The 5,987-nt window shown below is 44.0% G+C and overlaps 1 protein-coding gene across 1 annotated transcript in view; it reads left to right on the top strand.

The window, feature by feature from the left end:
* Positions 1-5,987, top strand: part of RSPO4 (R-spondin 4) — a 73,327-nt gene that overhangs the window by 19,264 nt on the left and 48,076 nt on the right. The gene's annotated exons all lie outside the window — the stretch shown is intronic.

The raw sequence follows: 5,987 nt of genomic DNA, 5'->3' as shown, positions 1-5,987 counted from the left end.
AAAAAAAAATTTGAAAAAGGAAATAAGTGTAAATTGCTACAATTTGATGAACTTTATGGAGCAGTCTCCTGTCTGGAGAAAACAATATGAAAATTGAAGATGCTTGGAAACAATTAGTCCAGTGGACTAATGGGCCACATTAACATCAGTCTCCATAGCCCTGAAACCAGAAGACCTAAATGGTGCCTGGCTACCAGTACCAACTGGTCCTGGAAAGAGTGGGAGAAATTGTGAAACAAAACTCAAAATCATAAAATCATTAAAAAGGCCAGGCTTACTGGTTAGATAGAGACTGGCGGAACCCCATGACTATGGACCTTGGTCATCCTTTCTTGGTCTGGAACTGAACTTATCCCCATGGCTCAATTTTCAATGAAGAAATAGGTAAGTACATAGTGGGGACAACAACACTAGCGAGGTATGCATACCATGGAATAATGGTCAACCATTTGAGATGAAAATGGTGGGATTTGCCCAAGGACAAAGTTCAGAAGGGTTGGAAAAGAAGGAGGAATGGAAAGAATCACCAGGAGGAAGTGGGATACGTGACACTGAGTTGAAAAAAAAGTGTGTGATTTGTTGAATGTAAAACTTAGGATGTGCTCTATAAACCTTTACGCAATCCACAATATAAAGTTAAGAAAAAAAAAACAGGTGGCAAGTCACAATGACACAAATGCAGGCCAGGTCCCCAGACCAAGGTAGGTGGAATCCCAGGCCACACAACTGGACCTGAATCCTTGCTCTGTCATCTTCCACTTTTTGGGTCTGAGTTTGTCAGAGATGGTGCCCCAGAAGGTGTGAGAGACCTAGATTTGCATTATCAGTGTCTCTTTGTTTCTCCATCTGTAAAATGGGGACAATATTTCTTGGCCAGTTGTGGCCAGGATTGAAGGTTGGAACAAAGATGAGCATCTACAGTCCTGTTCCAGCCAGTGGAGATGCTGGTCTCTATGAACTCCGGCAGACACTTGAAGGGACTACAAATGTTTGTTGTGTGTTTGCAAGCCTGAGCTACTGGGTTGTGTTAAGTCAGTTAAAACCCACCACAACCCCACAAGGGGCTTTTGTTGTTGTTAAGTGCCACCGAGTTGGTTTCGATTCATAGAGACCCTGTTTGGGTTTCCCAGGAGCAGCTGGTAGGTTTGAACCACCAGCCTTGCAGTTCAAACTGACTCTATGGTTCAGTACTTTCCTTACAGCACAACACCAGGGTATGACTACCCTCATTTTCACGGATGAGAAAAATCAAGGTTCATAGAAGTGAAGGACTTGGCCCAAGGACTCACCTCAAGGAACCAGGTGGTTGCAAACCCAAGCTCCTAGGGTCCACTGCCCGGGAAACCTGTTAGCCCCCTGCTGCTGACTCATGCCTGGTGGCACACCAAAAACCAAGTTGTTGTTGTTGTCATTGTTGTTAAGTGCCATCAAGTCACTTCCGACTCATAGCATCCCTGTATAGGGTTTCTGAGGATGTAAATCTTTGCAGGAACAGAAAACCTCATCTTTCTCCTGCCTGTAGCTGTATGTTGTTGTTGATAAGTGTCAATCAAGTTGATTTCAACTCATAGAGAACCTGGTTGGTGGATTGCAGTCCAGAACTGGAAGCATGAGTCCTCTGACTTTGTCCTCTTTTAACATTGCTTTATCTAGTCAGGTAGGCCATTGACATTTTAATTCTCATAATAACTCACAAGCAAGACTTTCCACTCGCTTTTCTGAAGTTCATCTGCTTCTCTCTGCCTCCACAGCCATGAACTGGTCCAGGCCACCATGACATTCAACCTGCATGATCACCCAGTTCCCACTCTTACTCACTGCAGTCCATTACTCTCAGCACCAGGTGGCGCTATCAAGACTGCGGTCAGTCCTTTGTTCGTAGTAAAATCCAGCTCCACCCAAACTATGTCTGAGCCTGCATGCCCTGTTTGTCTGACCTAGCCATCACTCCGACTTCACCGCCCACCACTCTCACTCGAGTCACAGCACTCCAGCCAAGCTCATTCCAGTCTTTGGTCCCTGTGCTTGTTTGTCACTGTGCCTAGAATGCTTTTGTTGTGTCTCTCAGAAGGGCCTTTCTTGGGAGTCTAGGCCCTGCTCCCATTGTTCTACTTTTCTTCACTTCCTTGTCACCAACTGAAATGATCTCTTTCTCCCCTTTAGAATGCAAACGTCATGAGAGAAACAGTGCTTGGCACATAGTTTAAAAGAAAAACCAGTTGCCATCAAGTTAATTCTGACTCCTGGTGATCCATGTATGTGCTTGATAGGGTTTGCTTTCTTTTTTTAAGCTTTTATTGTGAATTGCGTGATAGTCTGCATGGCAGAACATCAGTTTTGCACCCAACCAATTACATCTTGTTTCATTGCAATGATTACAATCCCCTCCACGTACCATTAGTTAACAGCATTTGCCGCTATTCCTCTCTCTTTTTTAATGGACACAAAAACACGCAGGAATATATAATAATTTAAACAACCAAAGGGCACATTTTTCAGATCAGCTCCCTGCCCGTCAGTACACAGTCTTTTTCTTTCAATTGGTCTAGAGTCCTCAGCTCTGGTAGCATAGTGTTTATGAATCGGACTGCAAACCGCAAGGTCAGCAGTTTGAAACTATCAGCTGTTCCGCGGGAGAAATGATGAGGCTTTCTGCTCCCGTAAAGATTTACAGCCTAGGAAACCCTGTACAGGGTCGCTATGAGTCGGAAATGACTCCATGGTGCATAACCAACCAACCAACGGAGTCCTCAGCTGCTCTATCTTTCCATGCCATCACCTCTGCCTCCATCTCTGATGCCACTGCCTCTCTGGTTAGGATTCCCTTGTTCTGCTCATGCTACTCCCTCTTGAGGTACTAGGATCCTTTGTTCCTGGAATATAAGATTAACTACTCCCAACTTTATACTTGTGACAATCACAGTTTGTCATGACAACAGTTACTATTGAATTAAAAGAATCTTACCCCTATCTCTTTTTACCAGACCCATCTAGACAAGATGAAAATTATTCAGTGGGGATTCTACCATCCCCCACTCACTCTGAAACTAATCTCCCTCTTGAAAACTTGTAAGCCAGGCACTTTGTGCCTTTATAGTCTCTCCCTCTACCCCCATTTTAGGTAGCCAATGTCTAAATTGCCTGTCCCTGTCAACTCTGTGGAATGAGGAGATAGGCTTGATCTTTGATGTGAAGATTCCTTTCTTCTCGATTGGTATTTTGAGTTGATAGATCCATAAGTTAAGGTCAAGTTCAACAAATTACAGCAATTTATACTTGTTTCCGGTATCAGATTTCTTTATCTTCCTCTAGTCAAGTTCTGATCATCAAGACATCAAAGCTGGGTGAAATGGGCTCTATCTGAAAATGTGGGTGTGCTTGTGCACCTCTCCCCACTTCATATCAGCTGGATGGTTCACTCTCAGCTCTAACCTCCAGTGGCTAGGCCAGTGTCCATGGGCTTGGGGTCCCCAAGTCTCCCCAAACTTCAGACCAGCCATCCCTTCCTTTTCTCTCTCTCATCTCAAGGTTGACAGGAGTTTGTGGAATATGGTCAAGCTCAGCCCATGTCTACATTACTGCCTTTCCCTAACTTCTACTCACAAGTAGACCAACGTGGTCACCAGAGAGCTTACAAGCATGCTCGTGTGTTCCCTTTGAGTTTGAGTCTTGGAAGGGGGTTTGTCCTGAAGGGATTTGGTTGTTTGCCTTGATGGCTCCCAGGCGAACAGCTTGCTTGTTCTTGTAATAGCTAAATTGTCTGTTCTTTCCCTTTTTTTCTCCCTGCTGGTCTTTCTTTCAAGAAATATCTTCTGTTCCTCTAGCCACTCTGGGTTGGTCTGCATGTCCTTTCAATTGGGAATGTCCCACCTCAGAAGGTTCTGGATGGGGTTCAGGATTCCATCTAAAGCCCTATACTCTACAAAGTCTCCACAAGAAGCCTGTTTCACTGGGCAAGTTCTGGAACCCCTTTTAGGTATTCCAATCAGTTATAAGCTAAAGACAGGCTTACAAACTTTCTGTAATCATGTATCCTGGAGTTCCTTTCTATCTCACTCAAGTGGAGTGTCTATTTTACAGTAGTAGGCAAAGGAAACCAATATTCATAAGACAGTCAAGTATCTTAACATTGTTTCCTGTCTTTTACCCATTCAGACTATGCCTCGATCCCTGTATCACAGTGCCCTGTTCCGAGGTTGAAAGCTTACATCACTATTTACCTCTGTCCCAATTAGCCCATGCAAACCTGCTTCAGTGTTCCCCTATCTACCTTGTTCTTCCATCCCCTCCCTTTTCTTGTGTATTGCCCTCCCCACACCCAAACTATGATGGGTCTATCCCCTAACCTGTGCTCTACCATTCCTTCCCTCCCACCTATGGTAATCAATGGAGAAAAATTTTTTCCCTTTAGAATGGACATCTTTTCTTAAGTTTTTACAATAATGGTCTTACACAATATTTGTCCTTTTGTAAACAGTTAAATATCTTAACATTATTTCCTCTCCTTTACCCCTTTACCCTGTGTCTCAATCCCTATATCATAGATCCTAGTATTCCAAGACTGTGCAAACATCACAGTTCACCTCTACTCCATTCCGCCCATGCAGACCTCCCAGAGTCTTTCCCCATCTTTACCTCTTCCCTTCCTTCCTTCCCCTCCTTGTGCATTGCTCCCCACTCCTATTTACTGCCTTCACGTCCCCCAACTCAACGTGTGTTCATCCCCTGACCTGTGAATTACTGTCCCCTCCCTCCTTCCCCTGATAACCCTCAAAGAACTATTCTTTTAGTATAGAAATCTTTTTAAAGTTTTTACAACAATTTGCTTATGCAATACTAGTCGTTTTGTGCCTCATTTCACTCAGTATTAGGTCCTCAAGGCTCATCCATGTTATGAGGTGTTTTGCACCTTCATGGTTATTCTTCAAGGTGGCATAGCATTCCATTGTGTATATGTACCAGAGTTTGTTTATCCATTCTTCCGTTGATGGGCATTTGGGTCTTCTCCAGTTTTTTGCTATTGTGAATGTGCTGCGATGAACCTTGGTGTGCTCTATAGGGTTTTCAGTGGCTGGTTTTGGGGAAATAGATCTTCCAGTCTTTCTTCCAAGGTGCCTCTGGGTGGACTCGAACCGTCAACCTTTCAGTTAACAGCTTAGTGTGTTAACAGTTTGTATCTCCTAGGAATTCTTGGCACATAGTAGGCCCTCACTAAATATTTGTGGAATGAGTGAACTTTCCACTAGGTGAGTGATTGTCTCTGTTGCACTATGAGCAAATCAAAGTTGAATAATTTTCTGGGGGAAGTTGAATAATTTTCAGGTATGCCTGATCCTAAACTGGTTTCCCACCCTATCCTGAACTGCTCATTCCTTAGCAGAAGCTGTTGGGAGTCTCATCTGTGCTGAGGGGAGGTGAGATGATAATAGATTTGTCATTTGTAACAGCAGAGCCCCAACCATCCCAGCACCCGAATAGAATGCAGCAATGGGTGGGGCAGGCCTGGCCTTCTCATTCAGGGTCCAGCTGTATACAAATCCATATGGGAATAACCAGCTGGCCAGAGATAAAGACCCCAAAGCCTCTATCCAGAGGTCTGGGTTCCAGTACCTGCCCTCCCATGACTTATTGCGTGGTTCTGAACAAATTCCTGTCCCTCTCTAATTTCCAAGGTACCGTCTGTAAGTACTGTCACTCCTCGCATGCCACAGATTTTAACTTTAATAGACACTGCCCGAAGTCCCTTCTCTAGCAGGGCCTCTAGTTGTTGTCAGCCTTTTACACTTTGCCTGTTTAATTTGTTGTTATGTGCTGTGGAGTCGGATCCGACTCATAGCAACCCTGTATAGGGTTTCTGAGGAGCAGCTGGTGAGTTTGAACTCCAACCTTACAGTTTGCAGTCCAGTGCTTACTCTATAGTACACTAGTACTGCTTGTCTGATAGGCCAAAAGTAATATATTCTTGTTTTCATCTTCATTTGATTATT

This window comes from Chrysochloris asiatica, unplaced genomic scaffold, assembly GCF_000296735.1.
Source record: "Chrysochloris asiatica unplaced genomic scaffold, ChrAsi1.0 scaffold00039, whole genome shotgun sequence".
NCBI classification, from domain to species: domain Eukaryota; kingdom Metazoa; phylum Chordata; class Mammalia; order Afrosoricida; family Chrysochloridae; genus Chrysochloris; species Chrysochloris asiatica.
This window is presented reverse-complemented; position numbering and strand designations above follow the sequence as displayed.